The 25,352-nt window shown below is 44.5% G+C and overlaps 1 pseudogene; it reads right to left on the bottom strand.

Annotated features, from left to right (window-relative positions):
* Nucleotides 1-5,673: 5,673 nt before the first annotated feature.
* LOC147963435 (uncharacterized) lies at nucleotides 5,674-7,245 on the bottom strand (annotated as a pseudogene).
* Nucleotides 7,246-25,352: the final 18,107 nt, after the last annotated feature.

The following is a 25,352-nucleotide window of genomic DNA, read 5'->3' as shown; positions in this document are numbered from 1 at the left end:
TTGCAAGAATGCAATTCACATTCCTCCACTTGCGCCCCTGAAAACAGAATTCATTTCTTAGTCTCCACAAGCTCCATAAGGCAGCAGATGTTACCAGATTCAGAACAACTTTAACTTTATGCATATGCCAGAAGGCCACAACTTTATCAAAACAAGATATGTTATCAATTTTGAAGATTTCCGCAACAAAGCCCCAAACATGTTGGGCCACCACACAATCAAACATCAGATGTTGAACAGTTTCAGGTTCAGAACAGAACAGGCAGGAAGGATCATCCACTTCCCTTCTTTTTGCAAGATTATCTCTAGTCAGTATTTTGTTGTGAATACAAACCCACAAGAAAATATGAATGTTTTGTGGACAGAGAATCTTCCACATTTTTGTACTAACATTAGAAACCACACCCCCAAAGTTGATCTGTTTGTAAAAAGATTTAACTGAAAAGGCCCCATTAGTTTCTAATTCCGAAATGGGGGTGTCCAGATCATCTAGTAGAGGGTAATGTTTAATCAAACAGACAAGCTGGTTCCACAGAATCATCCCAGATCTGTCAACACATCTTATAAATGTTAATTTCAACTCATTACCATCCCACACTTGAGCTACAGTACAATCCACTTGATTGCAGATATTGAACAAGTCCCAAAATTGCACTTTAGGGGAACAATCCCCCACCCACACATCATGCCAAAAACTAATGAGTTTACCATCACCCAGCTTCCACCTATAGAAAGTTTTTGCAGCAGTCAGAGCCCAAATAATGCTCTTCCAAAAGGTAGAGCCCCCTTCACTTTTAGCCCAGAGGAGACTTGGAGAATTAACTCTATATTTGTAGAGAAGAAGTTTAGCCCAATCAGAGTCAGGGTTGATAAAAAATCTTTTACCCCAAGAAGCTAACAGAGCCATATTATACTCTTTGATATTGGGAACCCCTAAACCTCCAAATTCCTTCTTCCTGGTAATCAAACCCCAGTTAGCCAAGTGGTATTTATGTTGATCACCCACATCCCCCCAAAAGAAGTGTGCCATTTGCGAGTTAATGGCATTAATAGCCCACTTAGGGAATTTGATCACAGACATTAGGTAGGCAGGAATGCTAATAATGCAAGCACAAAGCAGTATAATTTTTCCTTTGTAAGTAAGATATCTCCCCAGCCAGCCAGAAATCCCTTTAATGATCCTGTCAATGACAGGTTGGAGATCTTATTTTTTCAACTTGTCATAGTGCAGAGGCACTCCCAAATACTTAATAGGAAAAGAACCTTTTTTACAGCAGAAGATTTGAGCAAATTCACTAGCAACTGTGTCATCTATATTTATAGTCATAAGATCACTTTTGTGGAAGTTAATTTTCATACCAGATAGGTTTTCAAAGCATGATAGAAGCCACTTAAAATTTCTAGCTTTCTGAGTAGATTTTTCCAGGAAGAGTATGGTGTCATATGCATATTGCAGACTAGCCACACCTCCTGGGATAACATGGGGCAAAAGCCCAGAAATCAAATTTTGAGAAGCAGCTTTCTTGAGCATCTTTGTAAAAACATCAGCAACAAGATTAAACAGCAGAGGGGAGTGTGGATCCCCCTGTTTGAGTCCTTTCCCACCTACAAAGTATGGGCCAGTAGTGTCATTAATCCTCACACTGAATGTGCTATTGATAAGTGTGCTCTTAATCCAAGCAATCCATTTGGGGCCGAACCCTCTCGAATGGAGCATATCAAACAGGAATTCCCAGCTAACCCTATCATACGCCTTCTCGTAATCGAATTTTAGGACCAGACCTTGCGAGCCTGATTTTTTAATCTCATGGATTACTTCATGGGCCATAACCACGCTCTCTAAGATATACCTCCCTTTAATCAAGGCAGTTTGGTTAGAGGAGATCAAGCTACGTCCCACAGGGGAGACCCGATTCATCATAGCTTTAGAGAAGATTTTTATACCACAGTTACTCAGACTAATAGGACGAAACTTCTTCATCTCCCTGGCATCTGGTTCTTTAGGAATAAGAACAATCAGAGCAAAATTTAAATGTTGTAAATCTAATTTCCCTTCCTCAAAATCTCTGACCAGGGCCATAAAATCTTTTTTGATAACATCCCAAAATGACTGGTAGAATAAAAAGGATAGCCCATCAGGGCCAGGAGCCCCATGGGCGTATGAGCCAAATATTGCCTCCTTAATTTCCTCCTCAGAAAAGTTTTTTTGTAAATGGTCATTTTCTTCCTGTGTAACTAATTCATCTGTTGGGGAACGCAGTAATTTCAAAAAATTTCCTACGCACACGCAAGATCATGGTGATGCATAGCAACGAGAGGGGAGGGTATGATCTACGTACCCTTGTAGATCGCAACGGAAGCGTTAACACAACGTAGAGGAAGTAGTCGTACGTCTTCCCAATCCGACCGATCCAAGCACCGTTACTCTGGCACCTCCGAGTTCTTAGCACACGTACAGCTCGATGACGATCCCCGGGCTCCGATCCAGCAAAGCGTCAGGGAAGAGTTCCGTCAGCACGACGGCGTGGTGACGATCTTGATGTTCTACCGCCGCAGAGCTTCGCCTAAGCACCGCTACAATATGACCGAGGTGGAATATGGTGGAGGGGGGGCACCGCACACGGCTAAGGAACGATCACGAAGATCAACTTGTGTGTCTTAGGGTGCCCCCCTGCCCCCGTATATAAAGGAGCAAGGGGGAGGCCGGCCGGCCTATGGGGCGCGCCAAGGGAGGGGGAGTCCTCCTCCTAGTGGGAGTAGGACTCCCCTTTCCTAGTCCAACTAGGAGACTTGGGGGGGGGGAGGAAAGAGAGGGAGAGGGAGAGGGAAAGGGGGGGCCGCGCCCTCCCCTCCTAGTCCAATTCGGACTCCCTTGAGGGGGGGCGCGCCACCTCTTGGGCTGCTGCCCTCTCTCTCCCCTCAGGCCCAATAAGGCCCATTACTTCCCCGGGGGGTTCCGGTAACCCCTCCGGCACTCCGGTTTTCTCCGAAATCACCCGGAACGCTTCCGGTGTCCGAATATAGCCGTCCAATATATCAATCTTTATGTCCCGACCATTTCGAGACTCCTCGTCATGTCCGTGATCACATCCGGGACTCCGAACTAACTTCGGTTCATCAAAATGCATAAACTCATAATAACTGTCATCGTAACGTTAAGCGTGCGGACCCTACGGTTCGAGAACAATGTAGACATGACCGAGACACGTTTCCGGTCAATAACCAATAGCAGGACCTGGATGCCCATATTGGCTCCTACATATTCATCGAAGATCTTTATCGGTCAGACCGCATAACAACATACGTCGTTCCCTTTGTCATCGGTATGTTACTTGCCCGAGATTCGATCGTCGGTATCCAATACCTAGTTCAATCTTGTTACCGGCAAGTCTCTTTACTCGTTTCGCAACACATCATCTCACAACTAACATATTAGTTGTAATGCTTGCAAGGCTTATGTGATGTGCATTACCGAGAGGGCCCAGAGATACCTCTCCGACAATCGGAGTGACAAATCCTAATCTCGAAATACGCCAACCCAACATCTACCTTTGGAGACACCTGTAATGCTCCTTTATAATCACCCATTTACATTGTGACATTTGGTAGCACCCAAAGTGTTCCTCCGGCAAACGGGAGTTGCATAATCTCATAGTCATAGGAACATGTATAAGTCATGAAGAAAGCAATAGCAACATACTAAACGATCGGGTGCTAAGCTAATGGAATGGGTCATGTCAATCAGATCATTCAACTAATGATGTGATCCCGTTAATCAAATAACAACTCTTTGTTCATGGTTAGGAAACATAACCATCTTTGATTAACGAGCTAGTCAAGTAGAGGCATACTAGTGACACTCTGTTTGTCTATGTATTCACACATGTATTATGTTTCCGGTTAATACAATTCTAGCATGAATAATAAACATTTATCATGAAATAAGGAAATAAATAATAACTTTATTATTGCCTCTAGGGCATATTTCCTTCATCACCCTCCTCCCAAAAGGAAGGACCAAGATAGATATTATGTTTGTTCTCATAGCAGAACATGTTTTTGTAATAGGAGGTAGCAACCTCCAACATTTCCTGGGTGGTATACACAGGGCCATTTTCGCCAATTAGTTCAGACAAATGTTTTTTCCTATGTCTATGGTTAGCCATAGCATGAAAATATGCATTATTTTTGTCCCCGTCCATAATCCTACGATCTCTGGAACGCTGCCATAAGGCACTTTCCTCCTTGGTCTAGATCAGGGCCAGTTCCTTCTTAATCTCTTCCATTCTAGTTTTATCTCCGTCATCAATCTGGTTCCTCTCAGCGAAAACGTCCATGATGTCGAATTCGAGCAAAAGCTCTCTTTTCCTCTTCTTAATATCTGCTTCAATGTTAATACTCCAACCCTTGGTTTTCTTCCTAAAAAGCTTACTCTTATTCATCCAAATATCTATGGCTGTTTTACCAGGGACAGAGGTATTCCACGTATCAATCACCATTTTCTTAAAATCAGGATGGTCAAGCCACCATTTTTCAAATCGAAAAATCTTCGGGGAGGTAGCCCTCCGAGCCCCAGTGTCCAGGATCAACGGTGTGCGATCACTACCCACACGGGGAAGTGCAGTAACTACTGGCAAAGGAAAATGGACATCCCAGTTCAAAGAAACAAAAACTCTATCTATGGTTGCAAAAATGGGATTATCTTGATTATTACTCCAGGTAAATTTTCTATTGGCTACATTGATTTCCAAAAGACCCCATTTGTTAATCCAGTCATTGAAGAGGTAAGTAAACTGGTTGTTAACAACACCATTATTCTTGTCAGCAGTGGATCTGACAAGATTAAAGTCCCCTCCCAGTAAAACTGGGTACTCGAGCCCATCCATGACATCATGCAATTCAGCAAAGAGTTCAAGTTTAAGCTCATTGTAAGAAGTACCATAAACAACAACAAGTTGCCAAATAAAACCGCCCGATTTATTTTTCAGAGTGGTAATAATGCAAAACTTCTTATTAATAAAACCAATTACTTCGAATAGATCACTTTTGAGACCCACAAGGATCCCACCAGCTGTGTTTACAGCAGGTAAATAATGCCAATCAAATGCATTCCTACCAGAAATATTATTGAGGACATGATCATTAATGACCTCTCTTTTAGTCTCTGAAAAACAGAGAAAGTCTACTTGGTTGTTGCAGATAAAATCTGCTAGGCACTGAATTTTACCAGGTTGACCAAGACCACGAATATTCCAAAAGGCTCCTATCATTTAAATTTAAAAGGGTGGGATAAGCCACAAGGCTTTTTCTTGGTGTTCAAAGTAGGACAAACCTCAGCTGAGTCATCAGTGCCAACTGAATCAGCATTTGGTGAGTCCTTTTGTCCAGATCCAGAAGTATAATCATTCGTTTCTATCAGGTCTAAACTGTCAGGGAGAACAATCTCCGGATTATCATCAGCAAATTGTAAACATCTAAGTTTCTCATTGTTAATAATGTCAAGAATGATTTCTTTTCGTTCCTCCTCATTGTTACCAATGCACAAGTCCACCTTAGATGAATAGGAAGCAAGTTCATTAGGGTCAATGTTAGCAAATGATTTACCTTTGAAAGTGGCTGGAATCTCCAAATTCTTCTTCTTCTTCATATAAGCAGCTGCCTTATCCATGATCTTTATATCCCCATGAGTTCTGGTCTTTGGTTTGACAACAAGCACTGGTCCCCATGTAGGTGAGTTCTTGTTGTTGATTTTTTCTTGACCACCGTATCTGCCTTTTCCAGGGAATCAAGTAGGGATCTCTTAACAGAGTTCATTGCCAGCGTTAGATCTTCTGGTAAACATTCCATATCCATGTTGATATTATCCTCTTCCCCATAAGATTCTTCCATCTCAAATTTACTAAGTTGTTCAGAACAATAGTCCAGATGGACTGACAGCACATTAGTTTTTCCAGATCCCAAACTTGGATCACTCTCATCTTCACATATCTTCACTGGTGTTAAGTTTTCATAGTCATCTGACATCAAAGTTTGCATGTCATTGACTCTGTTAACTGGATGTTTTTCCACTCCAGAAGCAGTCCCCTGAGATATGTTTTTGTTTAAACTGGTTTGGTTGTTGGTTTTGGAAGGGAAATTGGCCTTATCCAATTCATCAATTGCCTCCTCCTCATCCTATTCCATGCCCTCTTTCTCTTCAGGATCTTTATTGTTATTTTCCTCATTTCCTTCTAGATTGTCCAGCTCTGGGTCATCATCATCTCCATCATTGTTCTCATCAATCTGCTCAAAACCTTCTACTGTAAAAAACAGTAAGTAAAGTTTCTTTTTCATCTCCACCAGTCTCTCAAAGGGAATTTTCCTGGGATCTCTACAGGCAATTTTAACTCGAATTTTTTCATAGAAACTTTTGAAAATGCCATTCCAATCTACATCCACAAGGATGCCAAAGCAGGCAGCAATCTGGGCAAACACCTTCCATGCACACCACTTGGGTGGAATACCATCTATCTGTACCCAGGCTTCAGTCAGTGCCCCAAATTCATCCAACATACCTTCCCATTCACAGATCTTAACTGACAGTCCAGCAACAGGCAATTCAAAAGGAGGGAACTCAATCAGGTCATCCACATTTTTCCAAGGTGGAAACCTCAACAAAAATTTCTTACTTTCCAACTCTCTGATTTGCCATGGCCATTCCTTATTCTTGCAGAAGATTCCATTTAACTGGGTCAGTAGTTCAGAGGCAGAGACCTCTCCTTTAACCACCTTAAGAACAGCACAGTTTTTGTAATTAAGCCAACTAGATTCAGCAGCTACAGGAACTTCAATGTGATAGAACCCTAATCCAGAAGCAGCACTACCAAAATAAGTGGCAGCAGGTTGAGGTTTTGCCCAAGCAGCACAGTTGTTCACATTATGACTCCCAGCACAGATAAAGCACTTCTTCGACTCTACACAGTTCCCCACATAGTGGCCAGGCCAACTACAATTGAAGCATATCATTTCCTTGTACTTAGGATCTAGAGGTTGAATCACTGGTGGCGGAGGAACAGGGGGTGGGGCATTGACAACCGGAGGAACGACCTGGGCTTGGGTCACCTGATTGGATTTGGTCGCCCCCTGTTGACCCAGTTTCCCCGCAGCACTCGAAGCCGCGGAAGCAGATTTCCCCTCCTGGGGATTGAGCTTCTTCCCCGGAGGCGGCCGATGATTTCTCTGTGGCATCTGGCCACGGTTTTCCATCCCCTTCTTAACAACTTCAGCGAACGATCTAGGAAACCTAGGGTTTTCAGTGGAGATCTTGAAGATGGTAGGGATAGGGTCAAATGGACCAACAAACGAAATCGGGAAGCAATCCTAGACCGAGAAGTTTCTTGATTGAAATAGATCCTTTCTCACCCAAAACAACTTGGGGATAGCATATCCAGGGTTTGGAGGGAGAGGCCTAGGTTTATGTAGGCACGGCTATGGGTCGGGGAGGGGATAACCCAGAGCTGGCCAAAAAAGTTCGCCACCTCCTCTCCAGAATCGTCTGCCTGACCCAAAAGCATCTCACGGAAACCCGCTTTCCTCTCAACCACACATCCCGCGATCAACGGCGATGGGGTGGGTTTTGGTACGGTAGCAGCAGTCAACCGATTTGAACTCCATCCCGCTCTCCTCGCACAAGCGAGTTCGTCAGAGTTAGAACTAACCACCGGAATCAGTGTCTCAACCACGGAACGCGACGGACATGTTGAAGATGAGATTTCACATTGGGTACTCAACGGGGCAACCCCTCTAATCGTATCAGAATCACGACTTCTACGAATCCCCTTTTCCAGAAAAATCTAGGAACCCCCAATTGACTGACAAGCAGATTGAATATTAACAGCATCAGAGTAAGGATTGGATCGATTTCTATGTACCTTAGGTTGGGGTTTCTCCCCGCGGTCACCCAACCACGACGGAGGTTCCAGGGTAGATCCCCTGATCCTCCTGCGCCCTTGTAGAGCGGGGACACCCTGCAGAGCCCATGCGCCGGGCTGTTGAAGCTTCAAGGAATCCTGGGGAGCACGGTCCCTGGCGGCAGTGCCTCCGGCGGCAAGCACGAAAGCTGCAGCACCGGCGGGGGGCGGATGTTGAGCCTTGAGGGGGAGCTCGATTTGAAGCGTGCCCATCTCGCCGCCTGCCTTGGATCCTCCGACTCCGCCTCCTGAATCGCCCAGAAGATGAACTCGTAGTCCATCCCGCCGTCGTCGCCCGCAAAGCGAGCTCGCTCTTCGAATGTCGCACGACGCAGGATCTCCATGAAAATCTCGGGCCACTTGGAGCGGATTGGGAATCTCGCTTCCACCACCCGACGCATCTCCGCAATCGCTTCCGGCACCGACGCATCAATCTCCGGGAGCGTCGCCACCAGCGGCGGGAGCTGAGGCGGTGCTGCCACCTACGCGGGTCGCAGACGCCGCGCCCGCGCCCCGCGTCACGCTCCACCGACCATCGAGTTCGTTGGATCTGGCCGTGGGGTGTGGGATGCAATACTTCTCTCGGGGATGTGGGGGTGGGGGTTGGGGATCGGGGGGAGATAAGGATGAGGTGACAATAATGGCGGCCGCGGCGCCATTACTGCTGGTAGGTGGGGGATCGCCTCTCTCGCCCCGCGCCATTCCGCCGTCCAGACTGAGCAATCATCTTTGATGATGCTGGAGATCAAGCCTTTCGTTCGTTTATGTGCTTTCCTTTTCGTTTTGAATGTGATTTCTTGAGAGATAGCGATATCCTCTCCAAGGAGAATCCCTTGGTTTATCGTTCATTGAATAGGTTTAGTTTATCCTTGTCTGCTTTGTATTGTTTTGGGTTTTGGGCTATTTGCACATCACTATCAAAGTTATATGTATGGATCGATGCACATATATATGGGTGTGTGTGGGGGGGGGCGGCTCATTCCTCCTTGAATTAACATTTTGCTTTTTCCCATACAATATTTCTTAGGTTTTCTGTTATCTACTAATTAACATTATGTATATCATTATTGGTTAGATGATTTCTTTTGTTTGGGTAACTTCATTTTCATAAATAATACTGGAGTATTCAAGAGTGTTAACACATGTATATGTAGAGAATGAGAGACATACACTGGTAGAAAAAGGGCCTATAGTCCCGGTTCGTAAGGGCCTTTAGTCCCGGTTCCTGAACCGGGACTAAAGTGTCGGTACTAATGCCCCGACCCTTTAGTCCCGGTTCAATCCAGAACCGGGACTGATGGGCCTCCACGTGGGCAGTGCGCAGAGCCCAGGCAGGAGACCCTTTGGTCCCGGTTGGTGGCACCAACCGGGACCAATAGGCATTTCTGTGGCTGGGGTTTTAGTTTTTTTTGAAGGGGGGGGGGGGTTGGGGGTTTTGGGGGGTTAATTTAGGTGTTTCATATATTGTGTTAGCTAGCTATAATTAATAGAGAGAAGTGTCCTCTCTTATGTCCGTGCTTGGTCGACGCTACGTACTATACATACGTATAGAGAGGACTAGACACGCTGGCTAGCTAGTAAGCAAATGAAGGAAACAGAAGATTGTCATGAACATATATGCATACAGAGAGAAGTGATATCGACCACCTCTCCTTCTCCGAGAGATTGGTCGAACAACAAGTTCTCGTATATCTATCTGACACTACCGGCTACATATATACAATAATTATCTCTTACAAATATAATCATACGGACTCAGGGTCCACATAGAATTCTCCATTTTCAGGGATCACGTGGTCAAGAAAGAATGCCGCCAATTCCTCTTGAATTGCTCGCATGCGAGCTGGTGCTAGGAGTTCATCCCGCTTCCGAAACATCTAATTTAAAGAAGGGGGTACATATATATATGAATGAATGAAACTCAACACAAATGATGGTAATAAAATAAAATTGTGAATGTTGTTATTTACGTACTTCATATTGTTCTTTAGTGTAGCCCCGCTCACAGGTCGTGTGGCTGATGGACTCGCAAACATAGTATCCAAAGAAATCATTCCCTTGTTCCTGCCACAACCACTTTACAAGAAATAGAGGTTAATCAAACTGATAAGCAAGAATGCCAAATGGTATTGATGAAACTAGCGCTTGAATGACTAGTAGATGCACTTAAAATGCTACTATAGTACTTACTTTCGGGTGTCTAAATTGCAGCTCCTTCGGCAGTCCCGGAGCTTTTCTGGTGAATTTTCTCCAAACCCTGCTGGACAAAGAAAACAATTACTTGATATATCAGGAAATGAACAAAGTTGCTGATATGGTGGATAATGATCGATTTAACTTACTTCTCGAGTATTTGAGTCATGTCTGCATAGTCCTGGGGATCTTTTTGCCTTGAGTCTAAGACGGTTACTAGTCCCTGCTCAAGCTTAATATGTAGGAGAATATAGTGGAAACTGCACACGCATGCATAACTCATCAATTACATTACTATAACCTTGACTAATATATAAGGGAAACCGAATACGCACAAGACAGTAACACTCACTTGAAGTTGTAAGGAAATAGTATTATATCTTTGTTTTGATTTATTACCAACGATCGTAGAAAGTTGGCCTCGGTATCTGTGGCATGAAATTTAACCTGAGTTGCATCTATGAGATATGTGTTAATGAACCCAATATCACCGACTTGTCTTTTCTTCAATTCGGCGATCTTCAATCTGCATAATATAGTGAGGATGATTATAAATACATGCAATGAAAGAGCTAAGCTATATAGAGAAACTTAATGACAGAAGTAGTACTACTTATAGACAGTAGCAGGCGACCGTTGTTTTATCGAGGGCCAATTGATTGAAAAACTGATAGAACTCCTCAAATGGAACAGGCAACAGATCAATTCCAACGAGGTCATGCTCCTTTTTAACTTTCACATACAAAGTACTCCTCCCCCCAGAGTCTATGCAGATTTTCAAGTACCAATCATGCAATCTTCGCATCATCGTTGATAGAGATCTTTCATCTTTGACGAGAGGCTTCCCGTACTCGTATCTTTGTATCTGCATGTCCATGGGTTCATAATGTACTTCGTCGGGCAGGTAATCTGCAAGATTGCTATAACCGGGCACCATCCTCGGATCATTAGCGACGTTGTGGCTAGGCACCTTGAGCGGGGGGCACGATTGCTTCGCTTGTTTGCCGAGCTGGGCAATTTGTTTCCCAGCTCGTCGTTCTTTCAGCCTTTGATCACGGACAGTACTTCCCGACCGCTCCGCTTCGGTAAATTCCTTTCCAATAATGCGCTCATAGTTTCCTTTCGGCGGAGACTTCGGTGGTTTTGTCAGGGCAGCCAGAGTGCGCTTTGCTTTCACCGCATCTACCTTCTCCTCCGGAGGTGGATGTCTCTTTGCTTTCAACCCTTCAAAGAAGTCCTTCACTTCGGTCCGCACGATCTCGGCGTTCTCCTCTGGGGTCCTCTCATATGGTAACTTCTCTGGAGTCTTCAGAGAAGGACCGAATCTGTATGTCCTCCCGCCTCTGGTTGTACTGCTAGACGCCGACCGAGCAGACGGAGCGGTTGTCTTCTTTACTTGCTTAAGAGGCGGAGGAGAAGGACTATGACGCGCCGGAGCAGCTGGAGCGGCGGCAGGTCTCTTCCTCCCTTGCTGACGAGGCGGAGAAGGAGGAGGCTGGCTGCTCGGGCGCGTCGGCGCAGGCGGAGAAGGAGGCGGAGTGCCGCCACGCGCCGGAGAAGGAGTCGGCCGAGGGCCTTGATCGTCACTCGCCGGAGGAGGAGGCGGTGGAGGAGGCGGAGTGCCCTGACTTGCCGGAGGAGGAGGAGGAGGCGGAGGCGTCCAGTTCGGAAGGTTGATGAGCTCCTTCCGCCATAGGCATGGAGTCTTCAGAGCAGACCCCAGCCGAGTCTCCCCTTCACCGGTAGGGTGGTCAAGCTGGAGGTCCTCAAATCCCTCCGTTATCTCATCCACCATCACCCTAGCATATCTTTTCTGGAATCGGCCGGCAGTGAAAAGTTGCGCCGGGTTCAGTAGGATAAACAGAGCCAACAGCCGCCTTGACCTTTAAATTCATCCGTTGCATCATAAGGTGGCAATTTTGAGACTCTGTGATAGCATCCACGGGATAGCTGGCAGGAGCCGTCAAGGCATGCTCCGGCTGAAGCAGCTCGGTGGAAGCCACGCTGCTTCTGCGCTGAGATGGCGGGGTAGCTTCGGGGGAGGCTTCGGCAGTACGTTTGCTGTGATTTGCTTCTCGTTCCTCTATCGCGTCTACCCTTGCTTGCAGCGCCTGCATTTGGGTCTGCTGCACTTTTTTCCTCCTCTCATGGGATTTGTAACCGCCTGCGTCCGGAAACCCAACCTTCCACGGAATGGAGCCTGGCGTGCCTCGTGTCCGTCCAGGGTGCTCAGGATTCCCGAGGGCCATTGTGAGCTCGTCGTTCTCTCTGTCTGGAAAGAACGTCCCTTCTTGCGCTGCTTCGATATACTGCTTAAGCTTACTAACTGGTATGTCCATTTGATCGTTCGTCCAAATGCACTTCCCTGTTACAGGGTCCAAGGTTCCGCCAGCCCCGAAGAACCAAGTCCGGCAACGGTCTGGCCAGTTAATTGTCTCTGGTTCGATCCCTTTATGAACCAGATCATTCTCAGTCTTGGACCACTTAGGCCGGGCTACGAGGTAGCCACCTGACCCCGTGCGATGGTGAAGCTTCTTCTTCGCAGCATTTTGCTTGTTTGTCACCGACATCTTCTTACTCTTTTCCGATGTCTTGTGGGCCACAAATGCGGGCCAGTGATCTCTGATCTTCTCATATCTGCCCTTGAATTCTGGTGTCTCATTATTTTCGACAAACTTATTCAGCTCTTTCTTCCACCTCCTGAATAGTTCTGCCATCCTCTTCAGAGCAAAAGACTTGATTAATTTCTCTTTAACTGGGTTCTCTAGATTATCCTCTGGCGGTAGGGTGAAATTTGACTTCAGCTCAGTCCAAAGATCATTTTTCTGCATATCATTGACATAAGACACCTCAGGGTCTTCTGTAGCCGGCTTAAACCATTGCTGGATGCTTACCGGGATCTTGTCCCTAACTAGAACCCCGCACTGAGCAACAAATGCGCTCTTTGTCCGGAGGGGTTCAATAGGTTGGCCGTCGGGCGCGATTGCTATGATCTCAAACTTTTCATCCGAGCTCAACTTTTTCTTCGGGCCTCGTCTCTTTACTGAAGTTGTGCTCGATCCGAAGGGCTAGAAAAAAGAACAAAGACTTAATTAATATGTGTACATACCAAAACAATGAATGCATCAATCAGCTAGTCAGCATAGGCTTAACTAATATATATACCTGGCCGGACTCGGTTCGGTCACCGGAGCCGTCATCACGGTCTCCTTCTTGCACCGGCATTGGGTCACCGGAGCCGTCCTCATGTTCTTCTTCTTGCACCGGCATTAGGTCACCGTAGCCAGCTTGTTCACCCTCTCCTTCCAGACCATCGGTTTCGTTGAGAAACAACGAGATGGCATCACTTCCTTCTGCGATTATGTCCCTCAACAACGCTTCTTTTGTTGCTTCGTCTAGGGCGGTGTCCATAGTTTCTACAAATATTTACAACATGGCAATTATTATTCAAACATGACAGATGGATATATTAGTGCCAAACGTAGAACTAGCTACCTAATCATAGTAAGCTATCGGGAGGGGGTATATATCGACAACGACGACACTACATCTATGTCCCTCGACGACCCTCGTTCCCGATAAAAAAAGAGGAAGAAGAAGAAAAAAAAGAGGAGAAGAAAGAATAGAGGAGAAGAACTCTCCTCTATTCTTTCTTCTCCTCTTTTTTTTCTTCTTCCTCTTCTTTTTTTATCCTCTTCTTCCTCTCATGTTCGAGAGGATCGCCGAGGGGTCGGGAGGTTGCCTAGTGTCAAAGGATTCAACAAAACCATGTCTTCATCATTAGGCGAAAGTAACATGTGCATGATGGTACGAAGCTCTTCAAAGTTGTTCTGGAACGGAGTCCCAGATAGGATAATTCGCTTTTTGGTACAAAGTTCAGAAAGAGCCTTCCGAATATCGCTATTTGGAAGGCCTTTGTTGAATTCGTAACAAAAGGCGGATTATTCTATCTGGGACTCCATTCCAGAACAACTTTGCAGAACTTCGTACCAACATGCCCTGGTTACTTCCGGCTAATGATGAAGGCATGGATTTCTTCAATACTTTGACACTAGGAAACCTCTCTCGACCCCTCGAACCCTCGATGACCCTGGAACCCTCGACCCCTAGACGACCCTCTTCTTCCTCTCATGTTCGAGAGGATCGCCGAGGGGTCGGGAGGTTGCCTAGTGTCAAAGGATTCAACAAAACCATGTCTTCATCATTAGGCGAAAGTAACATGTGCATGATGGTACGAAGCTCTTCAAAGTTGTTCTGGAACGGAGTCCCAGATAGGATAATTCGCTTTTTGGTACAAAGTTCAGCAAGAGCCTTCCGAATATCGCTATTTGGAAGGCCTTTGTTGAATTCGTAACAAAAGGCGGATTATTCTATCCGGGACTCCATTCCAGAACAACTTTGTAGAACTTCATACCAACATGCCCTGGTTACTTCCGGCTAATGATGAAGGCATGGATTTCTTCAATACTTTGACACTAGGAAACCTCTCTCGACCCCTCGAACCCTCGACGACCCTGAAACCCTCGACCCTTGACCCCTTAACGACCCTCGACCCTCTACCCTAGTTCCCAACCCTCGACCAATAGAGGAGAAGAAGAAAGGAATAGCTAGAGGAGAAGATCGAAGAAAAAAAAGAAGAAAAAAAAAAGAGGAGAAGAAGAAAGGAATAGTGGAGAAGAAGAGAAAATAGAATATTCTATTTTCTCTTCTTCTCCACTATTCCTTTCTTCTTCTCCTCTTCTTTTTCTTCTTTTTTCTTCTTCTTATTTATTTCTCCTCTTCTTTTCCTCCTCTTCTTCTTTCTTTCCTCTTCTTATTTTCTTCTTTCCTATCCTTCTTTTTCTAAAATTGTAACTTTTGCATATATAAAACTTTTCTAAAATTGTAACTTTCTATATAAAACTTCCCTATCGGGAGGGGGAGAAGATCGAAGAAAAAAAGAACAAAAAAGAGAGGAGAAGAAGAAAGGAATAGAGGAGAAGAAGAAAAATAGAAAAAAAATTCTATTTTTTCTTCTTCTCCTCTATTCCTTTGTTCTTCTCCTCTTCCTTTTCTTCCTCTCCTCTTCTTCTCCTTTTTCCTCTTCTTTTTTTCTCCTCTTCTTCCCGATCCTCGCCCCCTCGAACACTTGGCGACCCTCGACCCTCTACCCTAGCTAGTTCCCGACCCTCGCCCCCTCGATCCCTCGAACACTCGGCAACCCTCGACCCTCTACCCTAGTTAGTTCCCAACCCTCGCCCCCACGAACCCTCGAACACTCGGTGACCCTCGAACCCTCGGCGACCCCCTCCCCCCATCATGTCGAAGTTATCGGGGAGGGGGTATATCGACCCCCCTCATGTCGAAGTTATCTGGTACACACATATACATACATACACATATACACTACACACATGCATACATACACATACATATACATATCTGCATGCACACACATATACACTGCACACACATACACATACATACACATATACACTACACACATGCATACATATCTCAAAAAAATTAACAGAGGCGGGCGGCGGCGTCGAGGCAGAACACGACGGGCGGCGGCGGCGAACCAGCGGCGGTGCGGCAAGCGGAGCACGTACGGTCAGGCGCCGTCGTCGGGGCAGAGCACGGCGGGCAGCGGCGTCGGGGCGCGGCAAGAGAGCACGGCTGGCGGCGGTGGCAGGGCGCGACGGGGGGGGGGGAGAGGAGGAGAGGAGGGGAACAGCACGGCGGCTCACAGTGGGAGCGGGCCGGGAAGGCGTCGGGGTAGGGCTCGGCGGCGGCAGCGAGGACGGCGAAGTGGAGCAGCCTAACGGTGTCGGGGCAGGGCTCGGCGGTGGCGGAGGCGACGATGAGGGGCAGGGCTCGGCGGCGGCGACGACGCGAGAGGGGCAGCCTGCCGGCGTCGACGATGAGGAATGGGAGCAGTTGGCGGAAATTTCCCAAGTGTTGTATATATAGCCAGAGCAATGGTCTCGGTTCGTGGCACGAACCGTGACCAATGCCCCCCTTTGGTCCCGGTTGGTGCCACGAACCGGGACCAAAGGCCAATTTTCAGCAGCCCAAAGGGCGGGAAGCGGCGGCCTTTGGTCCCGGTTGGTGGCACCAACCGGGACTAAAGGGGTGCATTGGTCACGGTTGGTGCCACGAACCGTGACCAATGCCCCCTTTAGTCCCGGTTGGTGCCACCAACCGGGACCAATGGCCTTGTGCTGCCCCGCGCCCAAAAGTTTAGTCCCACATCGCTAGCTGAAGGGCGCCGGCACTTGTTTATAAGCGCTGGTGTGCCTCCCCATTCGAGCTCCTCTCTAATGCAGGCTTTCGGGCCTAAACTTGCTACTGCCTGTGGGCCTATTGGGCCTTCTACGGGCCTGAATCCTGGCCCATGTAGGGTTTCTAGTCGTATTCAGGCCGTGGAGGCCCAGTAGGAGGCATTTTTTTTGGTTTTTTCTTTTTTATTTCTACATTTTTTTGGTTTTTTATTTTTTTCATTTCTACTTAAAACTAAATACTTACAGTTTTTTAGTGATTTCTTTTTGCTTTTAGGTCACAAAAATTATAAACTTTCTGTTAGTGCCATTAGTTTTAAATTTTGAATAGTTTAAATTTGAATTTTTAAAAATTTGTGTGAATCACTAGTTTATGAATAACTTTACTATAAAAATAGAATTTTTTTCTATTTATTTTTTATTTATACTTACAACTAAATACTTATAGTTCTTTAGTGATTTCTTTTTGATTTTAGGTCACAAAAATTATAAACTTTCTGTTAGTGCCATTAGTTTTAAAATTTTGAATAGTTTAAATTTGAATTTTTTAAAATTTGTGTGAATCACTAGTTTATGAATAACTTTACTATAAAAATAGAATTTTTTTTCTTCTTTGCTATTTATTTTTTATTTATACTTAAAATTAAATACTTATAGTTTGATTTTAGGTCACAAAAATTATACTCTTTTTGCTATTGAAGAATATTATAGTTTTATTTTAGTTGATCATAACATAATATTTTAATTGATTGTTTTTATTTTCATAAAAGTTTTGTAGTTCATTCTGTTTGCTATTAATTCATTCTTTGAGCTAAATGACTCTGAAATTGGAAAGCATTTCAAAATGAACTCTGAAAAGGTTGAAAGTTGGCATGGTATCATCATTTCACCCACATAGCATGTTCCAAAAAGTAGAGAGGGTTAAGACAAAAACTTGATGCACTTCGTGTACAAAATGGACAATCACTTTCGAAGTATCAAAGTTTCGAACCATAAGACATGAAAGCATTTCAAATGAACTCTGAAAAAGTTGAAAGTTGGGATGGTATCATAATTTCACCCACATAGCATGTGCATGTACAAAACGGACAATGGTAGCATGTTCGTCTGTTACAAATTTGGCATGGTATCATCATAATAGTAGCGGGAGAAAGTCTTCACTTTTTCTTCGCTTGTGTCATTTGCTTATTGCGTCGTAACCATGGATAATCTTCGTTGTTTATCAGGATGCTTGGGTCAGCCTTGACATTGAAGGGAGGAATTTCATGAAACTTTTCATAATCTTCAGACATGTCTGTCTTGTCGTCCACTCCCAGGATGTCCCTTTTTCCTGAAAGAACTATGTGGCGCTTTGGCTCATCGTATGATGTATTCGCTTCCTTATCTTTTATTTTTCTCGGTTTGGTAGACATGTCCTTCACATAGATAACCTGTGCCACATCATTGGCTAGGACGAACGGTTCGTCAGTGTACCCAAGATTTTTCAGATCCACTGTTGTCATTCCGTACTGTGGGTCTACCTGTACCCCGCCGCCTAACAGATTGACCCATTTGCACTTAAACAAAGGGACCTTAAAATCAGGTCCGTAGTCAAGTTCCCATATGTCCACTATGTAACCATAATATGTGTCCTTTCCGCTCTCGGTTGCTGCATCAAAGCGGACACCGCTGTTTTGGTTGGTGCTCTTTTGGTCTTGGGCGATCATGTAAAATGTATTCCCATTTATCTCGTATCCTTTGTAAGTCAATACAGTCAAAGATGGTCCCCTGGACAACAAGTACAACTCATCACAAACAGTGTTGTCACCTCTGAGACGTGTTTCCAACCAACTGCTGGAAGTCCTGATGTGTTCACATGTAATCCAGTCATCGCATTGCTCCGGGTGTTTGGAGCGCAGACTGTTCTTGTGTTCATCGACATACGGGGTCACCAAGGTAGAGTTCTGTAGAACTGTGTAGTGTGCTTGAGACCAAGAATATCCGTCCCTGCATATTATTGAGTCTCTTCTAAGAGTGCCTTTTGCAGTCAGTCTCCCCTCATACCGCGATTTAGGGAGACCTATCTTGTTAAGGCCAGGAATGAAGTCAACACAAAACCCGATAACATCCTCTGTTTGATGGCCCATGGAGATGCTTCCTTCTGGCCTAGCGCGGTTACGGACATATTTCTTTAGGACTCCTATGAACCTCTCAAAGGGGAACATATTGTGTAGAAATACGGGCCCCAGGATGACAATCTCGTCGACTAGATGAACTAGGACGTGCGTCATGATATTGAAGAAGGATGGTGGGAACACCAGCTCGAAACTGACAAGACATTGCGCCACATCACTCCTTAGCCTTGGTACGATTTCTGGATCGATCACCTCTGAGAGATTGCATTGAGGAATGCACATAGCTTCACAATGGCTAATCGGACGTTTTCCGGTAGAAGCCCCCTCAATGCAACCGGAAGCAGTTGCGTCATAATCACGTGGCAGTCATGAGACTTTAGGTTCTGAAACTTTTTCTCTGGCATATTTATTATTCCCTTTATATTCGACGAGAAGCCAGTCATGACCTTCATACTGAGCAGGCATTCAAGGAAGATTTCTTTCTCTTCTTTCGTAAGAGCGTAGCTGGCAGGACCTTTATACTGCTTCGGAGGCATGCCATCTTTTTCGTGCAAACATTGCAGGTCCTCCCGTGCCTCAGGTGTATCTTTTGTCTTCCCATACACGCCCAAGAAGCCTAGCAGGTTCACGCAAAGGTTCTTCGTCACGTGCATCACGTCGATTGAGGAGCGGACCTCTAGGTCTTTCCAGTAGGGTAGGTCCCAAAATATAGATTTCTTCTTCCACATGGGTGCGTGTCCCTCGGCGTCATTCGGAACAGCTAGTCCACCGGGACCCTTTCCAAAGATTACGTAGTGTAAATCATTGACCATAGCAAGCACGTGATCACCGGTGCGCATGGCGGGCTTCTTCCGGTGATCTGCCTCGCCTTTGAAATGCTTGCCTTTCTTCCGACATTGATGGTTGGTCGGAAGAAATCGACGATGGCCCAGGTACACATTCTTCCTGCATTTGTCCAGGTATATACTTTCAGTGTCATCTAAACAGTGCGTGCATGCGTGGTATCCTTTGTTTGTCTGTCTTGAAAGGTTACTGAGAGCGGGCCAATCATTGATGGTCATGAACAGCAACGCCTTAAGGTTAAATTCCTCCTGTCTGTGCTCATCCCACGTACGTACACCGTTTCCATTCCACAGCTGTAAAAGTTCTTCAACTAATGGCCTTAGGTACACATCAATTTCGTTGCCGGGTTGCTTAGGGCCTTGGATGAGAACTGGCGTCATAATGAACTTCCGCTTCATGCATATCCAAGGAGGAAGGTTATACATACATAGAGTCACGGGCCAGGTGCTGTGATTGCTGCTCTGCTCCCCGAAAGGATTAATGCCATCCACGCTTAAAGCAAACCATACATTCCTTGGGTCCTTTGCAAACTCATCCCAGTACTTTCTCTTGATTTTTCTCCACTGCGACCCGTCAGCGGGTGCTCTCAACTTCCCATCTTTCTTTCGGTTCTCACTGTGCCATCGCATCAACTTGGCATGCTCTTCGTTTCTGAACAGACGTTTCAACCGTGGTATTATAGGAGCATACCACATCACCTTCGCAGGAACCCTCTTCCTGAGGGGCTCGCCATCAACATCACCAGGGTCATCTCGTCTGATCTTATACCGCAATGCACCGCATACCGGGCATGCGTTCAGATCCATGTATGCACCGCGGTAGAGGATGCAGTCATTAGGGCATGCATGTATCTTCTCCACCTCCAATCCTAGAGGGCATACGATCTTCTTTGCTGCGTATGTACTATCGGGCAATTCGTTATCCTTTGGAAGCTTCTTCTTCAATATTTTCAGTAGCTTCTCAAATCCTTTGTCAGCCACAGCATTCTCTGCCTTCCACTGCAGCAATTCTAGTACGGTATCGAGCTTTGTGTTGCCATCTTCGCAATTGGGGTATAACCCTTTTTTGTGATCCTCTAACATGCGATCGAACTTCAGCTTCTCCTTTTGACTAATGCATTGTGTCCTTGCATCGACAATGACCTGGCGGAGATCATCATCATCGGGCACATCGTCTGGTTCCTCTTGATCTTTAGCAGCTTCACCCGTGGCAGCATCATTGGGCACATCGTCTGGTTCCTCTTGATCTTCACCAGCTCCCCCCGTTGCAGCATCACCGTATTCAGGGGGCACATAGTTGTCATCGTACTCTTCTTCTTCGCCGTCTTCCACCATAACCCCTATTTCTCCGTGCCTCGTCCAAACATTATAGTGTGGCATGAAACCCTTGTAAAGCAGGTGGGCGTGAAGGATTTTTCGGTTAGAGTAAGACCTCGTATTCCCACATTCAGTGCATGGACAACACATAAAACCATTCTGCTTGTTTGCCTCCGCCGCATCGAGAAACTCATGCACGCCCTTAATGTACTTGCGGGTGTGTCTGTCATCGTACATCCATTGCCGGTTCATCTGCGTGCATTATATATAATTAACTGTCCAAATTAATAGAAGTTCATCATCACATTAAAACCAAAGTGCATACATAGTTCTCATCTAACAACATATAGCTCTCCAAGCATCTAATTAATTAAACCATACATTGAAACTATGTAAAACATTTCAATGCGAAAACAAATGCGATCATAATCGCAACCAAGGTAACAATTGATCCAACGGCATAATGATACCAAGCCTCGGTATGAATGGCATATTTTCTAATCTTCAAGCGCATTGCATCCATCTTGATCTTGTGATCATCGACGACATCCGCAACATGCAACTCCAATATCATCTTCTCCTCCTCAATTTTTTTTTATTTTTTCCTTCAACAAATTGTTTTCTTCTTCAACTAAATTTAACCTCTCGACAATAGGGTCGGTTGGCATTTCCGATTCACATACATCCTAGATAAATAAAATCTATGTCACGTTGGTCGGCATAATTTTCATAAACAATAAATGAACCAATAGTTATAAAGATAATATACATACCACATCCGAATCATAGACAGGACGAGGGCCGACGGGGGCGGATACCAAAACCATCGCACTATATAAGATGCAATAATAAATGTAAGAAAATGATACAAGTATCTATCTAAACATACAAGTAAGAATATTTTTCCTTTGAGAAAGAAGATAAGAACAAGAGGCTCACCACGGTGGTGTCGGTGATGAGATCGGCGCGGGTGATCGACGGCGGTGAAGACGGGGACGGGGCGTGACGGACCGCTAAATCTAGACAAATCTCGAGGAAAATGGAGCTTGGAGGTCGAGCTTCGAGAGGAGAAAGCTTAAGTAGTGTGGCTCGGGCATTCCATCGAACACCTCATGTGCATAGGAGGTGAGCTAGAGCACCACAAAGCCCTCTCCCCCTCGGCCAGAAAAAACAGAGCACTGTGCTCTGCTCTTGTGCGAGGGGGTATATATAGGCACCTCATTGGTCCCGGTTGGTGGCATGAACCGGGACTAAAGGGCAGCCTTTGGTCCCGGTTCAAGCCACCAACCGGGACCAGTGGTGGTGGGCCAGGAGCGAGGCCCATTGGTCCCGGTTCGTCCCACCAACCGGGACCAAAAGGTCCAGACGAACCGAGACCAATGGCTCACGTGGCCCGGCCGGCCCCCTGGGCTCACGAACCGGGACCAATGCCCACATTGGTCCCGGTTCTAGACTGAACCGGGACTAATGGGCTGACCCGGCCTCGACCAAAGCCCTGTTTTCTACTAGTGATAGTATGTCTGTCCGTTTGAACTTATCAGGGCCGTCGAAGTTTATTCATGTGTATGTTATATATATAACTGAGACAATGGCAATATATACATATTGCATCACTTTTCCACAAGAACAAGTCGATATGTCAGAACTGATTGCTACTATCCGAGTACAAAAATTAATGCAAAGAGTTGACTGAATAGTTAGCTAGGTAGCTGCATTTATTCTCCAAATACATATGTTACTACACAACACATGCAATACTATATATCGTGGTTGGTGTTCTTCCTCCATCATCATAATCTAATGAGCTACTAATTTGTAATCAGGTTGGTGAAATTAAATGATGTCCATTAGGTGGGTATAATTGAATGCAGTGTGCATGCTGATTATGTGATAGCAGGAGGGTAGACTAGCATTAGAGCTTGTTGAAAGAGTGGTTTGGCTTTTCGAGGGAAACGGGGATGTATTCTCTAATACAATATATAGTTTTAGTTACTCTTTTGTAAAATGTGAATAGTGTTAAGTGCCAGGAAGCATGACAATACAATTTTCATGCCGATTTTGTTTTTTAAGGAAAAAATATGTCCTTGCTACCAAGCACAACCAGCTGATCTTTGTTCCCAAGATATTTGAAAAGCTGAGTCAAAAGTTAAAGGGCCTACACAACCAGGTACTCCCTTCATTCTTGTTTATAAGGTTGCACACGCAATTTGAGATTTAACTTTTATCATAAATTACACCAATAACATATGGGTCATGCAAAACCAAAATCCTACCAAAACTTTCTTGAGAATACAAGTCTAGTGATGTAATTTTTGTGGCACATAACCTACATTCATTGTACATATATGGTCAAACATGATTCTTGAAATGTGTGTGCGCTTTTGGAACGGTAGGAGTATTTAGCTACTAGCCATGTGGCCAGCCCCTCTTGTCGTAATCCTTGATAAATTATTAGTCATAAAACTTCAATATTAATTATATAACAACACTTAAATTAAGACACGTAATTTGGTAAATATTAAACTCAAACAACCAACCTAGTAGTTATTTTCTTTTATCAACAAATAAGGCACCTCACATATGCACGGGATAGTTATGGAAAACATTTGGCAATATATATTACATTGAACAAATATCTAGGTGACTGAACATGATTACGAGTTTAAGACTCATATATATTCATTACATACTGCTATTCATGTAAGTTCATTCTCCCGATGTAGCAAAAAGCAAGACATAGGAACATATATACATTGTAAAATCCATTATAGAGCTGCCCATGTCCAAGCCGAGCTGTTTTTCTTTGTTGCCCGCATAATGACCTAATTAATTATCTACCTAAGTTTTACAATAAAATAGCATTGTCGATGGTGATAAACAATTTGACATGGGTTGATCAGCTTCAATAAGTACCTGAGCTGTAATTTTATTTGTTTAATCAATGACGCTTTCATGAACTTTGGGCTACCACGAAGGCTTGCTAGCAGAAACTTACACATGTTTCTTTTGAATGGTTCTTGTGTGGTCGGCACTTGTAGTAGTATTTTACTCTATGTTGTGGTTGTCGACTAATTTCCAAGGATCAAGCTGTCTAGCTGTGACAAGAAATTCCTTGTTGATTGATATATAGTTGCTACTTTATCGTGACACTTCTTCTATTGACCCTATTTAAAAAATAAATTGACTCTAATTATAAATCATTATTGAATCAAGCCACTCTTCCACTCTAATTCCGAATATAAAATTTTAATGTTGTACATATGGGTCAATCAGTGGACTTATACATAAAGAAAACTCAAAATGTTACCTCTGCTGAATCGAGCAAACGGCAAACTATGCAGCTAATGATGTTGCCCTTCCGGCATGGCCTCCAGCCTCCGTCTCAGCTTAAACATTTTTTCCACAAATTCAACATAGTATCCTCACATTCCAAGATTCAGTTTAGTTTGACCAATAGACGTTCAATATCTGACATGGTTGAATTTGCTCTCAGATATGAACCCATTTATGCAAATACTAGTTATGCTCTTTACTCAACATGGATGTCGGCCTAGTCTTCACACTAGGGCAGCAAGCTAAGATATGTTCTTGTTTATGGAGATGTTTTCTTCTTTTGGTAGCAATACATTTTTCACCAGGTGCTTTCTCGAGATATTTAATGTACTTGTGAGGTTGTGTGCATCTCGATGCAGAGGTCAGAAACTTAATTTTTCTTCTTTTGTATTCAGAACTAAATACTTTTGTGAAGAACTAATAAAATATGTGCTACTTACAGGTTTAATTTGACTTCCATTCGAGCATATATACACGCTACTAGCAGGCTATCCGTTTGGAGCTGACAAGATAAGTTCGGTGGACCAAAGGATATGCACATGATCAGCGGACACGGCAACTGATAAGGACTCCAACAACATGAGGCAATACGTATGTACGGAACATGGCGACGTCAACCAGTTGCTACTAATAAAAAAGAAAAAAATGCTACATTCTACGGATGGGCTACAAAAATTGAGCTAATCTTCCCCATCTCCACTACTCAAATTAAGTCAATCGTTATAAAATCACAATCATACGGAAAAGTGCAGTTGAATAAAAATCTAGTAGTGTCTATATGTATGTAAAATAAACAGCGTATCTTTGAAGTAATTATTGCTTAAAGTGTATATTTGGACAATCAAACTACACTTTATATTTTTGGGGGTTTCGATCTCATATTTTAGAGGTCCCATCTCTTCACACACAACTGCTCCTACTCCCTTTCCACAATTCACATCCCTCGGCCTCTCCTGGCGTAGCAACTACAACCCGCCTCATATGCCCCGATTTTGGCTCCTTTTACCCCATGCACTCCAATCCCTATAACCCTATACCTCATTTACGCCCTCGTATTTACCGGGATTGTCGCATGTCGCCATTTACCTATGCATCATCACTGGCTCTTGCTTGCCCCTAGCGAATGCCGAATAGGAAGAAGGTAGTTTTTTTAAGAAAACCGAGTATGAAAATTTTACTAAAAAAATTGATTGACTTGGTCATTAGAATCAATTAGCTGGAGTGGCTACCACATTTCAATCACATCATTTCAAACTTTTTAAAATAGTCTCATGAGTTTAGGGGTAGTTGGGACAGTAAAATTGACTTCGTACATATTCGTATATTTGCAGTTGGATCACTTGG

The sequence above is a fragment of the Triticum urartu genome, chromosome 6A (assembly GCF_056163025.1).
Source record: "Triticum urartu cultivar PI428250 chromosome 6A, HENAU_Tu73, whole genome shotgun sequence".
In the NCBI taxonomy this organism is placed as follows: domain Eukaryota; kingdom Viridiplantae; phylum Streptophyta; class Magnoliopsida; order Poales; family Poaceae; genus Triticum; species Triticum urartu.
The sequence above is the reverse complement of the archived record's forward strand: the minus strand, read 5'-3'. Positions and strand labels throughout refer to the sequence as shown.